Source organism: Sus scrofa, chromosome 7 (genome assembly GCF_054392235.1).
Source record: "Sus scrofa isolate SSC_HxYL_T2T_F1_AM1 chromosome 7, Sscrofa_HxYL_maternal_Yorkshire_Landrace_v2.0, whole genome shotgun sequence".
Lineage (NCBI taxonomy): Eukaryota > Metazoa > Chordata > Mammalia > Artiodactyla > Suidae > Sus > Sus scrofa.
In genome coordinates this window covers 129542569-129562709 of record NC_139389.1, presented here as the reverse complement: position 1 = coordinate 129562709, position 20141 = coordinate 129542569, and the positions used below count along the sequence as shown (strand labels likewise).

At 46.2% G+C, this 20141-nt stretch overlaps 1 protein-coding gene and 1 long non-coding RNA gene across 4 annotated transcripts in view; one reads left to right on the top strand and one right to left on the bottom strand.

Moving 5' to 3' along the window:
- Positions 1 to 20141, bottom strand: part of LOC146401912 (uncharacterized) — a 163874-nt gene that overhangs the window by 20046 nt on the left and 123687 nt on the right. The gene's annotated exons all lie outside the window — the stretch shown is intronic.
- On the top strand, positions 955 to 19395 carry LOC146401913 (uncharacterized). Its single transcript, XR_014809344.1, has 6 exons — positions 955 to 2969; positions 4023 to 4195; positions 12198 to 12392; positions 13488 to 13733; positions 17645 to 17999; positions 18268 to 19395. It is a non-coding gene; the product is annotated as an uncharacterized LOC146401913 (long non-coding RNA).

Below are 20141 nucleotides of genomic sequence, written 5' to 3'. Positions count from 1 at the left end.
AGAGCGGTGGTAATTATGCTACACTTAAAGGTATTTTGGTTGCCAGGGAGGCCTTTTTTTTTTTTTTTTTTTTTTAATCTCCTCTTTCCCTCATTGAGGGTTTGGATGATGTCATGAGCAGGAAAGGGGGGCAAAAAGGAAAGCGGCTGAGAGAGAGAGAGAGAGAGAGAGGGAGAGAGAGAGGGAGGGAGAGGAAGGTGCAATTTGCAGTTGGGGCGAAGGCTGGAACAATCTGGAAAATGTGGTCCTCCGAAGACCAGAATCCAAGGTGAAGATGGACTGACCTCTTTCACCATGGACACACACACGAGAACTCCCCACACCCCAGAGCCACGTCCAGACACACACATGCCACCCAACACACCCTTCTGTACGCTGACACAGGACACCTGCACGTTCCATGTACCCACACACACAAGACTGAGCTCCGCCCCAGGACACGGCAGGGGTACGACCCTAAGACCCCCCCCACACCCCCATCACACTCCTCACACGCCTACAGGCAGAACACCTATCTGCACGTGTAGAAACACATGGACTCAGCACGTACGCGGGTGCAGGCAAACAGGCACAGATACACATCAAGGTAACATCCAGACATGCCACTGACAGGCACACAGAGCCGGTACCGAGGGGCACGTGGGGAGCTCACCCCGCCAGAACCCTCGAGGACGCGCAGGGTTACCAGGGTCCCAAATCACCAAATGGCCAGCCAAGGCAACAGGGCTCAGGGAAAGCCTGGATGCCGAAGGAGAGGCGGGGGGTGGGGAGGCAGGCTGGGGCCCCGCGGCTTTCTCGATGAGCTTCCGATCTCAGACCAGACTTAGAGTTAGGAAGGCAGCACCGAGAGCGTCTGTGCCCCACCCCCGCCACCCTCGAGCCGTCAGCGTCTTCATGCGGTCCATTGGTCACGATCGGTGACGTCATACTGACTCAGGTTCCTGGCATTGTGATGGGAATCCCTCGGCCCCCAAACCCTCCAGCATGCCATGATTCAACGCTTAGGAATTCCGAACCAGCAGGCCTCTGGAGATCTGTCCGGAAGTCTCTATCCTAGAATCGATGGCCTGGGATGCTGCCGTCGCTGGCCACCGTGTGCTGGTACAACGTTCCACTGAAGAAGGTGGATGCTGTCAGCGCTAATCTCCAACACGCCCACCCAAGGTGGACCGTCCAGACAACCAGCAACTCCACGAATCCCAGCCCCGAGGACAGGCACAGACGGTCAGCTTTCCGTTGCACGGGATGCTTTCTCAAGCCAAAACCTCTCATGGGAAGACTGAGTTAGTGCGAAGCAGGGAATTCCATGGCGGCGTAGGGGCAGGGAAGGGGCAGTTTCTTCTTGGATGAGACACTGCAGTGCAATTCAACAAATAACTTCGGAAGAAGGCAATTCCATCAGACAAACCAGACTGAAAAGGCCTGTCACCCACATCCTTCATTAACCCTGCCATCTCCCGCTCACTCCTACACGTCATCTCTAGAGATCTCAGTTGCACTCATCTTCTGAAGCCCAGCACAGAGCTGCCGCCTCCAGGAAGGCTTCCTGGGTGTCATCTGTCCTCTCGCTTTGCTCTGAGAACGCCTAACCCCACATGGTATTTAACACCTGCCATCTCGCTTCAGGGTTTTCTGGATCTGGATGAGGTCTCATCTATTATTTTTAGGTGCCTTAACCAAAGAGTGTAAACAGAGTGGCTCAGACATCAGAAATTTGTCACAGATGTGGAGTCTGGAAGTCTGAGTTCTGGGGCTCTGTAGGGTTGGTTCCTTCAAAGGGCTGTGAGGGGGCATCTATCCCAGGTCCCTCCCCCTGTGCTGGTGATCTTTGATGCTCCTTGGGCTCTAGACACATCACCTGGTTCCTGCCTTCCTCTTCACATGACTTTGTCCCTTTGTGAGGACATGTCTGTGTCCAGATTTTCCTAAGGACAGAGTCATATTGGAGTGGGTCCCACCTTAATGACCTCAACTTGACCGTCTGCAAAGACCCATTTCCAAATAAAGTCATATGTGCAGGGAGTTAAGATGTTGACATCTCTGGGATGGACAGACTTTGATCCATAGCGTCTTCTCTGCTGGACTCAAGCACCGAAAGATGTAGCCTCCCTGTTTACGCTCATCATGTAGTGTGTAGGATCTACATCTGTGCTGGACATGTAGCAGAAGCTTTTGCAAAAGTTCCCTTGGTTAGGTAACCACTCAGGCCAAGTCTACCAAGACTGAAACACGATTATGAAGCACTTCAAAAAAGAAATTATTGTATTCATTGAGATGGACCAGGAGACACTGGCATCCTGAGATAACTCAGAGCAAAACCCTCTTCAGGAGAGAGGAAGACCTCTCAGATGCAGTCCTATTAAAAGCCGTATTTGGACAATAAGACCTTGCCACAGGTAACACCAATTGACTTGCTGACTTAGTCTCTGTTCCCTTGCTACTAAAACTCTGATCCCTTGACAAACTGTAATAAGAAACCTGGTAGTGCTCAGAAAGCCACAGTGCATTCATGAGAGCCCACTAGAGCAGGTGGTGGAGAGAGAAGATGGCAACCTTCCCTTCCCCCACAACCCTCCCTTCACCCATCAGGACTCAGAGCATCTGGGCACAGCGAGGTGGTCCAGGTACTCAAGGCACTCAGCTGGTACAGGGCCATGCAAGCATACTGCTTCCAGGGCCCGCACACTTGACTATGAGGCCAGACGGCAAAGAGTCATTAAAGACTACATCTGAGTCTTGAAGAGAAAAAAATTGGGTGGCAAGGAGAAAGGAAGGTATTCCTGGAGAAAGGAAGCGCATTTGCCAAAGGGCACTGGCTGGAAAGTCACAGGGACGCTCAGAGTCTAGGCTAGAGCAAAACCCTCTCGAAACACAAGGATTACTTTGTCCATGCATCTGCATGTGCAAAGGAAGAGTTCAAGTGCAGGGCAACGTTCTGTCCAGAGCTGAGCCAGCTGGGAACAGCCAAGGTGAGTCTACACTTGTTTATAATCTGTAGGACCCGACCAAGTCCTTGGACCTTGCTTGGCAGGATGAATCCCACAGGGAGGGCTGAGGCACCTGTTCCCTCAACCCACTGAGATGTTGGGTCAAAGTCAAAAATGACCAGATGGCCACAAGAAGGAAGGGAGAGAGGGAAGGAGGGAGAGGAGGAAGGAAGGGAGGGAGGGGGGAAAGGAGGGAAGAAAAGAGGGAGGAAGGGAGGAAAAAACAGAAAGGAAAGAAGAAAGAGCCCTCCCAGGGAGCAGCCAATCCGGAGAAAGGGGGCCAACCATGACTCCTCTAGCAAATTGATATGAACTTTCCTGCCATTCACAGTGCAGGCAGCTGGCCCTATTGTCTGCCTCTTTACAAAATCCAATATTTCCCCTTCTGTTATTCTTGGCACTATGACAAGAAAGGAAGAAATAAAAGTTCTCCTTTTTAATGAAGCTGTTGGGGATCCTTTTTTTAATCGGAATTGACATGACCGTTACCATTTTGATTCCGGTTCTGACACAAGAGTCACATAGCAACATCAACCTCTCCATGGCAACCTCCCCACTCTTTACACAAAGACAATCTTGACAGTTTAACATTCAATAAAAAGTACTTTTAATTAAAAGATGACGAAGACCTGGCAGCACACACAAAAAAATATATTGCACACATATTTTCAACTGTTGTGAACACTCATGTGCAAAGGAAACGACCAACCTAAGCGTGCCTTTTGAAAAGGTTGGTCATCTGTCTTGAATGAGGCATAACAAGATACATGGAGTCCACCCAAGAATATTAAACTCCATCCAACAAATTTTTAATTAAGTGCCTGTGAAAGGCTAGGTCTTACCCTAGGCCCTGAGGGCAAGCATGGGCACGAGGCCTTGACAGTGCACTGCGTGAAAACTACAGCAACAATAATGGCACCATAAAAATGACTGCCATCTACGGAGTGCTGACGGCAGGCTGGACACTTTGCTAAGTGCAGTGCCCACATTTAAGGTCACATATCCTCACAACACGATTATCCTTACTTTACAAAGGAGGAAACCGAGACTCAGAGAAGATAAATAACTCATCCAAGGCCGCGAGCATGAGCTGTGGCTGAGTCGAGACCCAAACCTGGAGATTGTTCATTGCTGCGGAGCTGCCTTTCTGCTTTGTGCTTTGAAAGGAAGCAGAAAACTTCCAGGGCATCGAAGAGGGCATCCCAGAGGCAAGTATATAATGTGTGTGGGGAGGTGGGTGATACAAGGTCTTCAATGCGACAGCAAAGAGAGCGATTCAGAACACACCCTCCGCCTGGCTCAGAGCCTGGCTCAGAGTCTGCCTCTGTCACGTACCGCTTGTGTGACTGTAGGTGAGATTCCTCCTAGTGAAGTGCATATACCAATGGTATCTCTCTGTCGCAAGAATTAAATAAGGTAATAGACGCAAACAACCTTAGAATGGTGCCTGACCCATAGTAATCACGATTAGTGTTAATATTATCATTGTTATCATTCCTAAGCTATTACCTCCAAGTGGTGGAAGAGAAGCGAAGATAATATTCTCTCCAAATAAGGAAGTGAATTGAATCAAACAGCCAAACTTTCCTTCTGACTCTAGTTCTTTTGGAAATACCATGATCACCCTCAATTTGGGGCCAAATCACTTTGAAATGGGTTTTTTGGCTTTGGCTTTGGACAGAATAAACCCTTCCAGGTGATATAAACTGGGTATATATATATATATATATATATATATATATTTTTTTTTTTTTTTAACATGGTAACTGCAGGGTTGGTTACTGGAATATAAAAGGATGAAGGACCATCAAAGTAACCACAAGACAGGTTCCCATGGGAGATCATAATTCCTTTATTCCTGTTATTGCTATAAGTAAGAACATAGTTACTTGGAGGTTCCAGGACACATCCAAATACTTTTTTCTTAGTGCCGTGCTCCCATTTTGGTGCATCTATAACCATTATTGTTTTGGAGCTCTTTTCTGGGATTGGTAACCCACGACAGGTTTGATAAAGAAGAAAATGAGCTCAGTTTTGCTCACAGTTTAAGGTATCTACGGGACCTCCAAGGGAGCTCGTTGAGCAACAGAAAGATAGAAAAATGACCACTTATTATGACAACAAGGAGGTCACTGGGAACCAAAGGAGTGGAGGAGGCAGATGCCATATTGGGGTGGGGAAGGGAGGACCAGAGACAGCACCTGAGTTCAAGGTCAGCATCCAGAGGAAGGCAGCACCAGGGAGACACCGAGAAACGAAGCCAGGGTCTCCTCCCCTCTTTCCATGGCAGTTGAGGACCTCCCAGTGACATCTACAGCGGCACTCTCCTTGGGGCTGCATGTCCTTAGTCAGTGTGATAGTTACTGTGATGGGTCAACTTGACTGGGCCACGAGGGGCCTTGACTTTTGGTCAACCATGGTTCTGTGTGTCTGGGAGGGTTTTTCTGGATGAGGTTAACATTTGAATACATGGACTGAGTAAAGCAGGTTGTGGGTGGGCCTCCTCCAACCCACCGAAGGTCTAAGAGGAACATAAGGCTAATTAAGAAAGAATTCCCTCGCTCTGACGAACAGTCTTCAAGCTGGGACATCGGGCAGGACTCAGACTGGAACTCCACCGTCAGTTCTGGGTCTCCAGCCTGCTGACGGCAGACGGGGACTTCTCAGCCTCTGTAACTGCATGAGCCAATTCCTTACAGCAGATGGATACATAAAGAGAGAGCTAGCTAGCTAGCTATAGAAATATCTAATATGTATTAACATATAATAATACTTAATATAGTATTATTCATTTATACACTAAGAAGAAATTATAATAAATTGAAGTAGAGTTGATGTACAGTATTGTGTTATTTTCAGGTGTACCACAAAGTGATGCAGTTGTGCGTACATGTGTGTATACATATACATTGTTGTTGTTGTTTGTTTTGCTTTTCAAATCCTTTTCCACCACAGGTTATTGGTTACAAGATATTGAATATGGTTCCCTGTGCTATATGGTGAATCCTTTTTGTTTATCTCTTTTATATATAATAGTGTGTGTGTGTTAATCCCAAACTCCTAATTTTATCTCTCCTCCATGCTGTGTCCTCTTTGATAATCACAAGTTTGTTTTCTATATTTATGAGTCTGTGTTATAAGTAAATCCATTTGTATTATTTTTGGATTCCATATATATGTGATATAATATGTCTTTGACTTCACTTATTATGATAATCTCTAGGTCCATCTATGTTGTTGCAAACGGCAATATCTCATTCTTATTTATGGCTGAGTAATATTCCACTGTATGCATCATCCTTATTACTTATACTTACTATACCTATATAACCTATCTTTAGTTAATCTATATCTATTTCTATCTCCTATCCGTGTGACTACTCTGGAAACTGCAGCCTAATAGACTAACAGTCAGTATCAACAAATACGTAGACAGGCTTATGTAGCGTCGGTTCTGCTATAAACCCATCTACTTTGAAAAATGACACAATAAAAACCACAGGGCTTGTGGAGAAAAAAGGGGTTAGGCTGCACACCCCAAAGTTTTGTCAAGAACATACTATAAGAAGAGAAGATGATGAAATTTGGGAGTTGATGAAAATATTTTGGAACTTAACATAGGTAACGTTTGCACATCATAAATGTCCTAAGCACCATGGAATTTTTCGTTTAAAAATGGTTAACTGGATGTTATGTGAATCTCACCTTTATTTTTTCAATAGATAAGAATTTTTTTAAATCATAGCACAGCTTTACATATGTTAACTCCTTGAGAAAGGCATGCATGAATACTACAAAAAGTGTGGTGCTTTTTCTGAAGGAAAAAGAAAATGAAAAAGGCCTGAAGTTTGCCTGGGGCAGTGGGCGTCGGAAAGGGCGCAGCTCCTGAGCTACTCAGCGTGGTGGGAGCGGGTAATCTGGAGTTTTAGGAGGAAGCTGGAAGCCCACGGTCACGACCACGCCCACGGGAGTGAGAGATGCTTGAGGGGCGAGCATGCGCACTGTGTGTTCCCACGTGGCTCTGCCCAACTGGGTCCTGAGTCTCATCTGCTCCCACCTAGTGCTTGCCCGGTTTGTCTCAGGTTGGAATCACAGCTATGCAAGCATGACAGCCAGTCTGGGCTCCACTGTTCCCTGCTAACTAGACTGTGTTGGGGCGAATTCGTGTTTTCAAAACAAGCGTTAGAGCGGGACTGAATATATGGTCTTATTTCCTTCTACCTCAACCTCTTTTAGAGAAGGAAAAACAGAGGGTCCGAGACGTCCTCTAGTTTGTCCAGCTACACACACAGGGACAGACGCAAGGAACAACGCCTCCGCTTGCGGTTTCCGAGATGTTGCATTTCCCCTTCCCGCTGCTGCCCGCCCCCCACATAGAGAGAACAGGTGGATGAGCCCTAGAGCCGTGGGGGAAGGGGCCCAGGCCTCTGGTCTAGAGCCAGGGCAAGGGGCCAGAAATGGTGCTCGGCCCTGGGCAGAGCCTAAGTCCTTGCCCAGCTCTGCCCCTCATGACAGGAAGGAAGTTTACATTTACTGAATCCTGCTCAGCCAGGACCTGGCATAAATCATCTCAAAATTATCCGAAGGTTCTGGTGACCCAGTTCCCATTACACTTACTGGGGGGATGACCAGTTCCCATTACGCTTACCGGGGGGATGAGGAGCCCGAGGGTCAGAGAAGGGACCCACCTTGCCCTAAGGTGCAGACCGGCAGTGTCCACCTCTGTGGATTTCCCTGATGTGCCTCAGCTGCCTGTTTGGAGGGAGCCTCTGAGTCTGTCTGGCCCCCACCCCCTCCCAGGACCCCAGATTCCCCCCAACACCCCTAAAGTCACCTTTAGCCTCCCTCCAAAGGGCAGCGTTCCCAGGGGCACATCAACTCTCAGTGCCTGTCCCAATAAGGAACAACAGTGGAGGTGAGGTTAGCACCTGTGCCTTTAGTTGGGGGGGGGAGCTCCCCACGGCCCTTCCAATCGGAAGCAGCTGTCCCCTCCCCTGGCTGCATTGGGCATAATTGACTGGGGTTCAAGAGCAACGCCTTTATCACCTCTAACAGCCCCATAGCCACTGATTGCCCACGATGATGGCTAATTTAATTTCCGTCAGTATAACACTGAGTGGCTTTAAAAGGACCATTATCCACACGGGCAGTGCTTGAGGGGGATGTTAGCGCGTCCACCGCATGGAGAGCTGGCTTTCACACTGAGGTCATGGCATGTGCCCGGCTGCAGGGATCCTGAGGTGTCTGCTCAAACTCTCCCCTTGCAGATGGGACCGCTGGGGCCCAGACAGGTTTAGGACTTTGCTCAAGAAAATCCCAGCAAGGACATCCTCTCCTGCTGTGATGGAGAGTCTGACCCCTGTGACCATGTGGCAGAGCTGCCCTGTCTCTCATCCCCTCCGTGCCCAGGACCTGTGGAAAAGACGGCGCGGAGGCACTGACTTTCCTGTTGAAAAGCCTTCCCTTACACCCTGTTCCCAGAGGGAGGCTGTCTGGCCTCCAGGGGTGGGCCGTGGCTGCCTGTCCCCCTTCGTCACCCCCTTCTACCCCTGTGCCTCCGGGGTGACCGAGCTGCCTGCACTGTCCCTCTGAACCTTTGCACCTGCTCCTCCTTCTACCAGGAAATCCTTTCTGACCTCCAACGGGAACAGTCTCCCTCCAGCTGCAAGAATGCTGATCATCTTCCGTTTATCATGCTCATTCAATCAATTAGTGTTTATATACATATATACGTATATGTATTTTTTTCTTTTTTGGCCTCCCTGCAGCATATGGTGTTCCCAGGCCAGAAATCCGAGCCACAGCTACGGCGGCAACAACGGATCCTTAACCCACTGTGCTGGGCCTGGGATCCAATCTGCGTGCCAGTGCTCCAGAGATGCCCGACCCTGTTGTGCCACAGCAGGAACTCTAATCATTACTTATTTCTTGAAAACTTAGCCTCTGTCAGATCCTGTGATTAGTGTTGGCGAAAAATAAAGAGCCAAGCCAGACATGGTCCCTGCCCTCCTGGAGCTTAACATCAGCAGGGGGAGGCAGGTGCTAAACAAAGCAGCAGGATGACTCCTCTGGGTAAGAGGAGAAGCTGGGCCAAGTGAGCCTAGATCAAGGGAGCAGATCCGGCTGGAGGAGGCTCAGGGCCTCATCTCTCCTCCCAGGACTCCTCATACCCACGACATCTGTCACTCTGCGCTGCCACCTTTCTGCTCATGAGGGATCTCCTTGAACATCTCAGCAATCAGCCCAGGGCTCAAAATATGCTTATGGGACCAACGGGACCTTTATCTTTCTTTAGTAAAACATTGACCAAATTAACATACATAACATCATGAGGATTTGTATGCTGTAACTGGTGGGAAAAAATTGTCCAAATGACAATACCCTCCACTGAGAATTGTCAAAGCTAATCATCCACCCATCACCCGTACATCCACCCATCCTTCCATTTATCCATCCATCTGCTTACCATTCATTCTGCTTATCCTTAAAGCATCTTTTCATTTAGTTTAGCCACACATCCATCTGCCCATCCATTTATCAACTCAACCATTCATCTCTTTATTTCCTCGCCCATCCACCCATCTATGTATTTAATAAGCATCTATTAATTCCCTAGTATATACCAAACATACGATAGATGCTAGGGCACCTAAAAAGGAATCATGCAGCCTAGTTGCTGGCTAACTCTTCTTGTCCTTCAAACCTCCATTAGATCAGTCCCTGCGGGAGCCTCGCTCCCTCCCAAGGCAATGTTAGGTCTCCTCATCCCGCCCCACTCCTGTTCTCCACCACGCCAAGGATCCCAACGTGCAGTGTTGTAGTTGCTTCGATGTGTGTGTATCCCCACCATGAGCTCCTGCATCTTACTACTATTATTTTGTCATAGTAAGGGCTCCATCTGTATTTGTGAGTGATAAATGGGCAAATAAATGATAAATGTGAGTAAAGTGACATGGCCTTTACCTTATGGGGATAAGCTTAACAGGTAGAAGCAACTATGCAAGAAATAACAAAGCGATAAAGTTACATGAGAGATGGACACAGGCTTTGAGCCTTGAGGCCTGGGGAGGGCTGAGGAAGAGTGGGGCTTTCCAGACCCATGGCAAAGGCATGGAGCACTGGCAATGCCGATTCGAAAGGAAAATGCAATACCATCCACAAGCACCCAGCTCTGGGTACTTGAGAAAGTACAGGGAAGTGAGACTTCCAAAGTTTGGAAGACTCCTCTTCCCAGCCAGTGGTGGTGTTCACCTTTTTAAAACAGCCCACTGGTGTTCCTCCCGTGAATGCTTAGACCCAACCCCAACTGAGGAAGCAGGATTGTCATCAGTTAATATTTATGGTAAAGGTCTTATAACAGGAAGCCAACAAATGTAAACAGTGAGGTTATTTGGACAGACAAAAAAACGCAAAAGTAGAGATTATGCATCCATCGTTGTCTTACATTTGCCCCAGCTCCACAGAGCAGAGAAAAATCCCAATTCATGCTAAGGAGTTAGAAATCATACCAGGTTGTTAGGCGTTTCAGCAACCTGCTTTGCACACTTAGGATTCTTTTACCTAAATGGACTCTGAAGCTTCAAAGTAGTGAGAACTCTTTGCTTCACACTAGAGTCACTAACAATACTGAACATCCAAAGATGTGATGGGCCCTAAAGCACTATATGTGAGACACTGTCCTGAGGGCATCTTGGCATCCCATGGCTGACTCTTTAAATAAGGCAGGCAATGAACCTACACGCTTAAACCTCATTCTAGAGAGTATAGACATGGAAGAGGGAACAACTCATGAGAGTTTCCCAATGTAGAATTGGGAAGGAGTGTATAGTTTCAGACAAGTTTCCAAGACCATCTTACATAGAAGCTCTTGGTGCTTCCAGCAGATATGAGGGAGGTTGAAGCCCTGGTGTGTGCTCAGGGAATGGGTTCAATGAAACAGAAACAGAACTGGTTTCAGGAAGGAAGGTTAATTTGGTTCCAGACACCGCTGAGTCTGGAGTGCCCAAGAAACATCTGGATAGAGTCTGAGGGAGTCAGTCATAATAAAAGACGGGTCTGGGGCCCAGGTGAGAAATGGATGGTGGAGGCAGAGATTGGAGGGCCTCTGGCTTGAAGGTCAAAGCTAAGGTCATAGAAGCAGAGAAAGTTGCTCCAGGGGAGGATATTGTGAAACAAAGCAGCCAAAGACAGAAAGCATTTCTATTTCTTACTTGCCCACCCACCGCACCTCATCCCTTCTGTCTTCCCTGCTCACAGAGCTCCAGCTTAGGGTTCAGTTACTAGTACGGCATATTCATTTCCTAGGGTTGCCATGACAAATTACCCCAAGCTAATGGGTGCAGCTTAAAACAATGGGATTTTATTCTCTCAGTTCTGGAGCCAGAAGTCCAAAATCAAGGTCTCGGCACAGCTGCCCTCCCTCCAAAGACTCTGGGGGAGAATCTTCCTTTGCCTCTTTTCCTTCTGGCAACTCCTGGCATCCCTGGCTTGCAAGCTGTACCACTTCAATCTCTGCTTCTCTCCTTCCATGGTCCTCTTCCTTAAGTCTCTCCTTTGGTCTCGCTGTGTCTCAATTCTCAGTCTCTCCTCTAAGGACACCAGTCATTAACTTTAGGGCACACCCTAAATCCAGGATGGTCTCATCTTGAGATCATCGTTTAATTCCATCTGCTAAGACACTTTGTCTAAATAAGGTCACATTCACAGGTGTGGGAGGTTAGGACTTGGACAGACATTTTTGAGGGACACAGCCCAACCCACTACCCATGGTGACTCCTTGACTTCTGAAAAGATTCGCTCTTCTCCCAGTGCCAGGGGATGAGTCTTGATTGGTCCACAGTGACAATGATGACAATTCCATTTCCGTTGGCTACCCACCCTGCTTCCAGCTGCTCTTACATCTGAAGGTGAGCAGCTTGGCCCATAACACAGTTCTATCCAGTGAGACACAAAGGAAATTCTGCCCGGGATACTGGGAAAGATGTAAAAAACAACATGGTTTTTGCAACTGCACATCCTTCCTGCTTTGGATGCTGGTCGTGAGGACATGAAGCCTTGGGTGAGAGAGGATAAGCCTGAAGACGAAAGCCAGCTCACCCAGCCTAACAGCACTTTGCTGATTACCAAAGCAATGCCAGTCTCTGCTCGCCTTCAGACATCTCACTCCTCTTTAAGTCACTGTTCAGTAGCTAATTACTCTGTTACTTACAGGAAATGCATCCTCAGCTCATCCCCAACCTAGACTTAAGGGGCAGGCAGAGAAAAATCAGCCAGAAGAATAAGCAAAGAACATACCCTAAGACACAGGAGAAAGCGATAACCCAGAAGCGAAGGAAAGCGAGAGCGTGAAGAAGGATGTTAAATGCATATTAACTGAGAAGTGAAGTCAGATGATAAGTAAGAAAGGTAAGTGAGTGCAGACTGATTATTGAGAAAGCGGGGAGGGCGATGCCTTAATTGGACATGACCCATTGGAGTTGCCAGATAGAGCTCATCACTGACCAGTTGGGAGAAGTTACATATGCTGGAAAGAATGGGCTTCACAGAAGCAAGTTTCTCAAGAAGAATGAGGAGTCTAGACTGAGAACGCAAGGGCAAGACTTGGCATGAAGAGAAGAACCCTTTCTCAGAGACAACGGGGAAGAGATGGGGAGAGATGCAGAGGAGAACGTAGACAACCGAGAAGAAGACAGGTGGAGGGGGTGACAGATCAGAGGTGAGAGCAGTGTAAGGAGAGGAGTTTGAGAGAGGACTTGAGGAATCCAGGGTAGCTCAGGACAACTGCTACCTTCAGGAGTGAGGACAGCGCTCAACAGGGCTAAGGCTGCTTGCGTGGATCTGGCTATTCTTCAAGCTCTCCATTTGCCAACAGGCAGGTGACAAGTGGAAGCTTCTGCCCTCTCTGTACCAGCTTCTTGTCAGCAATTGGCAATGTTTATATGTTCTGCATAGAGAAAGAGAATTACCTGGCTGCTGATCTCTGTTATGACATATACCTTCATGGAGGAAGAAGGGAGGAAAACTCACCAGTGACAGAGAAACCAGAGAGATATCCTGTCTTCTCTCATCAGAGAAGAAGGATGTCATAACAGAGAATCAGCCATGGCTTTATGTCCGTGTATGTAAACCCGACACTCAGCAAAGCAGAAACTTCTTTGGATAACGGTTACAGAACATAAAAGTGCTTGTAATATGAATTCTGCTGTCAGTGCAATAATATATGGCTGAATGTTTGTAAAGAAGGAAATATCACCTGGAAAAAAAAAATCTCCTGGTTGATTATATATTGGCAGTGTCTCTGGCTCAGGCAAGCAAGGGATGCCTTTAATTTATGTCTGTGTACATGTGTGCATATATGTTTAATATTTTAGAGCCCAGGTGGGGGGGACATGCCATTTCTAGATAACAATCCTGTTTTTCATTGCCAAGTGAGGTAACCAGAGAAGCCACAGTCACCTGCAATTTGATGACAACGCTTTCTAACCTATTTCCTTTGCCCAGAAGAGGACCCACATCTAGCAAATCACCTTGATGGGAGGAGCTGGGCATCAGCAGGATGGGAAGGAAATCTACAGCCAGTCCAGTTATCAGAAAAGTAATTTAGCACGTCATTCTTCAGCTTTGCCACACCCTTCATTGGGAAATATCTTGCAAGAAAAGATGAGACATTACTCAGCCATAAAAAAGAACAAAATAAGGCCATTTGCAGCAACATGGATGGAACTAGAGACTCTCATACTAAGTGAAGTAAGTCAGAAAGAGAAAGACAAACACCACATGATATCACTTATATCTGGAATCTAATATACAGCACAAATGAAACTTTCCACAGAAAAGAAGATCATGGACTTGGAGAACAGACTTGTGGTTGCCAAGGGGGAGTGGGGGGAGTGGGATGGACTGGGAACTTGGGTTAACAGATGCAGACTATTGCCTTTGGAAAGATTTAGTGATGAGAGCCTACTGTGTAGCACTGGGAACTATGTCTAGTCCCTTATGATGGAGCATGATAATGTTGGAAAAAATAATCTATACATGTTTGTGTAACTGGTTCACCGTGCTGTACAGTAAAAAAATTGACAGAACACTGTAAACCAGCTATAATGAAAAAAAAAAAAAACATACATTAAAAAAAAAAAAAAGGAAAGACGAGTTAGTGACCTTGAAAGAAGAAATATTGACATGTGGCCGAGGAGGAAATGAGAAGTAAAAGGGCAGTTTGTAAAGCTCCATGTCTCAGCTGGTTTCTGATGGCTTAGGGGACATCCCATTTGGGCTCCTAAGAAGCCATCCAGACTCCCAGTTTACCGTCCACTGAGGTTTTCTGTCCTCTGTGAGGTTTTCATGGCTTCTGGAAGGGACATTTATCCTAGGGAGACAACGTCCCTGCTGACCCTGAGGATGGGGTTGCTGCTTGCTCTTCACCAGGTCAAAGCTTGTCTCTCAAATGGGAATGCCTCCATATTCAAAACACTTCTTCGACTATCCCTGTTGAACCTTGCTGGGAGAAGAGTCAGGAAGCAGTGCCAGCCCACTTGTTCCACGTGAGGCCTGGGTGGGAAGCAGTAGTATCAGCTATAGGGATGGAGGGGTGGGTTATATATAGCACAGGGTCCTGGAGAGACCCCCTGAGAGGCAGAGAGGTAAGGTCGCCCCAGCTCAGGCAAGGGGAGCCTGGATGACTACCAAACACCGACGCAGACATTCCAAAGGGATTCAGGTGGGATGGGGGAGTTGGGAGCAGCACGTCAAAGCCAGCAAATTGGAGAAAGGCTGCAGGAATGCCCAAGATGGGGGAAAGGACGGCCATGATTTTGGCATAAGCACATGTACACCAGCATCACTTCATTGTAGAGGTCATCCACTTAAAACTGTTCACCAGGGAAGAAAATTCAGCTCTAAAAATAAGAGAATCTTATTGGATCTAGAATCTACTTGCATGAATTGATGCCATGATAGCTAAATTTTCAATGTAATGACTGTAATCGTAGAATAAAATTTGTTTCTGGAAAGCATTTCAACCAGTTTGCTTTAAAAGATACAGATATAAAAGAAGCAGAAGAGAATCCAGTCAAAAAGGACAGAGAATTGCACTAAAGTCTAGGATACGTATGGTTATGGGGGTGATGCACTACATGTAATTAAGTGGGAGTTTCCTAGCAGTCAAGCCATAAAGGCATAGAGGTCACAGAAGTCTTGTGGTCTGACAAAAGTTTCAGCACAGCATTCAATAAAAGAGAAATTTCCCTAGCACTAAATTCTTAGGGGAATTGATCGTGGGGTATTCTGTGCAGTAGGCTAGTCAATGAATGTTTTCTTCAACAAAAGATGCAAACGTAATTTCTCATCCCTGTTCTATATGACCCTTTATTAGAATGTCAGTGAAAGTGTAGCTCTCAGAAGGCATGTCTGTGTAAATGGTAGGTCGCAGGACCCGGGGCTGTGGGCGGCAGGACCATACAATGTCCAGTCTCACCAACCACCACAATGAACTATAGTTGCCTGAATAGTTGCACCTCTTCTTCCTCAAGTGTCAAGCTCTTGAGGGTAGCATTTTTTTTTAACTTCTATTTGTATCCCAGCGCACTGCAGGCATTTCTGTAACGGATGTTGGATACAGGCATTAACTCTATCCATCCATAGCCCTCAGGCTGGTGTGTCACTCAGCCAGGGTGCTGACCGAGCGAAGTTCAGTGCGAGGTTCTCACCTGCCCGCTGCCATCCATCACCAGGTGACCCTTCAAACAAAGAGACCATCTATTGGGTCCTGTTGGCTAGAGCCCCATTTTTGACTTCAGCAAATCAGTCCTTCATCCTCCCTGAGGCCTCTCCTCCATGCTTCCAACAAGTGGCTCAACATCTACTGCTCGGAACAGGCTCTCTGATCACACAAGGGCTAATGCTTGTGCAGGAAAAGCAACAGAGACAGTGAGAGCTTTCCGTGCCTTTTCTCTCTGAGGGTTTCCAGGCTTGCTGGCTGAATCACCGAGCCTCCCTCAGTGGACACCAGACTGCCTGTACACATCTCTTCCAGACCTGAGTTCAAGGAACTCATCCTAGTAGTTCAAAATCAACTGTGGTGGGAGCATTTACACCATAAAATCAGCAAACTCTAGAAATCAGATTTGCGTTCCACCCACCCCATCCCCAACAAAGAGCAGATTGTTAAATATTTAACAGGACCCCACTAATGCCAGAGAAGGGAAGAAAAAAGGGGAAAAAGATGATGGGGAAATTATTCCCTGAACCCTCCCTGTCCAGGATGCTCCAGATTCTTCTTTCCACTAAAAATTCCACCAGGTTCCTCAATGGCTCATAAAGGAGGAAGCAAACTTTTTTCTTAAAAGGCCAGAGAGCAAACATTTCAGGCTTTTTAAGCTCTGCCATTGTGTCATGAACACAGCTATGGAAATAGCGAAATTAACAGGAGTGTTTGAGAGTTCCCATTGTGGCTCAGTGGGTTAAGAACCCTAATAGTATCCATGAGGATATGGGTTCCATACCTGGCCTAATTCAGCAGGTTAAGGATCCGGCGTTGCCACAAGCTGTGGTGTAGGTTGCAGATCCCACGTTGCTGTGGCTGTGGTGTAGGCCAGAAGCTGCTTCTCTGATTCAACCTCTGGCCTGGGGACTTTCTATGCTTCAGATATTGCCCTAAAAAGAAAAAAAGAATAGGCGTGTCTGTATCCCAATAAAACTTTATTGATAACAAGTAAGTGGTGGGCCAGATTTGTGCCACAAGCCATAGTCTGCCAACCCTGATCTAATATATGAATCCAAACTCTTTACCGTGATAATCAGGGACCACTTACTCAAGGATAAATTCCCACACTTCCCAGCTACTTCCGTATCTCCTCTACTTGCCCAAGCAGCACAATGGCTTTGCTTCTTCCTCAACTCATGTCTCTAATTTGACAGCTCTGTGCTTTCATCCCTCTGGTCCTTCACCAGGAATATCAGCCCCTGTGTCTCCTTTCATAACCCTCACTGGGCTACATACTCATCTCAAAACCAGTCTATGTGCACTGAATTTGACCCAAACCCATTATCTCCAAATATATAAGCTCTCTCTCCTTCCATCAAAATCACATCCCATGTCCATCAACAGAGGAATGGATAAAAATGTGGTACATATATGCAATGGAATACTACTCAGCCATGAAAAGAAAGAAATAATGCCATTTACAGCAGTGTGGATGGACCTAGAGATTATCATACTAAGTGTGAGAAAGGCAAATAGCATATGATATCACTTATATATGGAATTAAAAAAAAGATACAAATGAACTTGTTTGAAGAGCATAAATAGACTGGTAGACTTTGAAAATAAATTTATGGTTACCAAAGAAGACAGGTGGGGGGGCAGTGATGGACTGGGTATGTGGGATTGGCCTATGCACACTGAGGTATATGGAATGATTGGTCAATGTATAGCACAGAGAACTCTGCCCAAAATTCTGTGACGGTCTGTGTGGGAAAAGAATCTGAAAAATAATGGGTGTGTGTTCATATATATAACTGAATCACTTTGTTGAACAGCAGAAATTATTGCAACATGGTAACTCAACTACACTTCAATACAACTTTAAAAAAATAAAAAATAAAAACCACTCCCAACCAGACTGATGCACAATGATTTTTTTCTTCCTGTTTTGTAGTTATATATGGGACAGCAGCAAACCACACTGCAGCCTTCTTGACATCAGTTGTTCATTATCTCTCCATCCTCTGAGCCTGGCACATCAAGGTCCATGGCAGGTGCTCCGTATTGGTTGGAAAGATAAATGGAGATGGGGGCCTCCTGGCCCAGAAGATCTTCCTAAGTGGGGTACCACAACGGGCTGTCTGACGCAAACTGCTCTTGACATCATTTTCCCGAATCATCGGTGCAGCCCCAGATATGTCATCTACCCATGCTGAGTTTCATTTGCTTTATCTGCTGAAAGAAAGAGTTATGTTCCTTGATCCTGAAGGTCTCCATAATCTAGAAAATATCTCCTGGATCAATTCACGGTATTACCTCCACATGTTGACCCCTTCACCGGTGTAAGCCAAGGACCACATAAAACTACCACCCGCATACCAGTCCCTCACATTACACGCTCCCGATAGTCTTAAGGGTCCAATATATTGTCTGAAAATGCATTTTATTACTGACAAATACTTGCACTATGGCCATGTTTCTACAATATATGAATCCAAGTAATCCCTTGAATTAAAGATCAAACTGAGTTGGACCAATAATTATATAAATGTCACAAACGTTTTTATTTTCTTTAAGGTTTTAGTTGATTGTTCTTTCATAAATCAAAAGGAGCTGGAATGATTTAATGTCAAGTCCCCATGGCTTTGCAAAAGGAAGATAGAAGATTATATTCTTTGACTTAGAACTCCAGGCTGATTCACAAGTTAAATTTCAAGTCCGATACCAACTCGAAACTGTCTAGCTACTGCTGGGTGTGTTTTTTTTTTAATGCTCATAAATCCAGAGGTCATAAATCACTTGAATTTCCCTTTCTAAATAAAATTTCCATGTTCAGGTCATTTTTCAAATAGGACCTTAACCTCTGGAGATGAGCAATGCCTAGAATTGAAATCATAGCCTTTTTTTTTTTTAAAGTCAAGAACTCTGAAGAAACACAGACCAAATCATAATATGCAGTCAATTTCTCGAGTCATGTCAATGCACATAATAAACAAAATACAAGTGAGATTATTTTAAAGAGATCGAGTATTGGCCTTATTGTGCTATATTCCTGTAGCAAAATCCAGGCAAAGATGCTTCTTCTCCTTATGATAGGACATGCCAAACAATCTTGAATGGAGCCATGAAATAAGGGTGCAAATCCTCTCAGCCGAGCTCTGGACACATCTTCAGCGCAAGGAAACATAGTTTGAGATACAAAGTCACTGCCATTCAAGAGCCGTCCACTTGGACCTCAAGGGACCTAAGGGTGCTATCTGTCTTTTGCCCATCCCATGCCCTCTTGAAAAGTCAAGTCCACCTCTCCCAAAGTGGAAAGAATGCTGGGCTTGGAACAAAAGCATGTGTGTTCCAATCCAAATCCACCCCAAGGAAGTTCTGAGACTTGGAGCGAGTTCTTGAAATCCTCTGGGCCCAAGTGTGCTTATCTGTTCAAAGAGGCATCCTTTCATGGACGAGTCACCTTTTCTGGGGGCCTGTGGTAAGAATCCACGTGGATGACAACCTTCTTTGCCCGGCTTCTTTGGCCAACTCTTTAGTCTCAGCTTCCTCTGAGAATCTTCCATGACTTCCCCACAAGCCCCCAAACCAGCTTGACGCCCTCCTCTGGACTCTGAAACCACCTTTCAGCACTGCTGTCCAGATTTGCCCATCCTGTTATCTGCTTGCTTTTTAAAAAAAAATTAAAGTATACTTGATTTACCACATTCTGTCAATGTCTGCTGTACAGCAAAGTGACCTGGTCCTACCTCTATACACATTCTTTTTCTCACATTCTCACAATGTCTTTTTTTTTTTTTATTATTTTGTCTTTTGTCTTTTCAGGGCCACACTTGCAGCATGTGGAGTTTGCCAGGCTAGGGGTCTAATCAGCGCTACAGCTGCTGGCAGATCTGAGCTGTGTCTGTGACCTACACCACAGCTCATGGCAACGCCGGATCCTTAACCCACTGAGTGAGGCCAGGGATCGAACCCTCATCCTCATGCTTCCTAGTTGGATTCGTTTCTGCTGTGCCACGACGGGAACTCCATATTGTCTTTCATCATGTTCTACCACAAGTGATCGGATAGAGTTTCCTGTGCTGTTCAGCAGGACCGCATTGCTGATCCATTCTAAATGTCATCGTTTGCATCTTCTTTATCATCATGCCTTTCCTTTAGATTATAACCCTCTTGAGGTGAGAACCGTAACTCTCGCCACTGTGCCTTCAAGGCATAGCAGGGTGCACTTTTGAAAAATACATAAATGAACTATTCCCAGGGGACACTTCCTTCCCTTTTCTGCCGACCCAACTGCCATGATCTGAACTAATGGCAGAGGCATCAATGAAATAGGTTTCATATGCCCAGAAACGCAATTCAGTTTGCAAGGGATCTTCTAAGTGATATTATCTGATAGGAAAGACCCTTGAGTTTTCTTCACTGTGATGAGACTCCAGTGACGCCTCTAC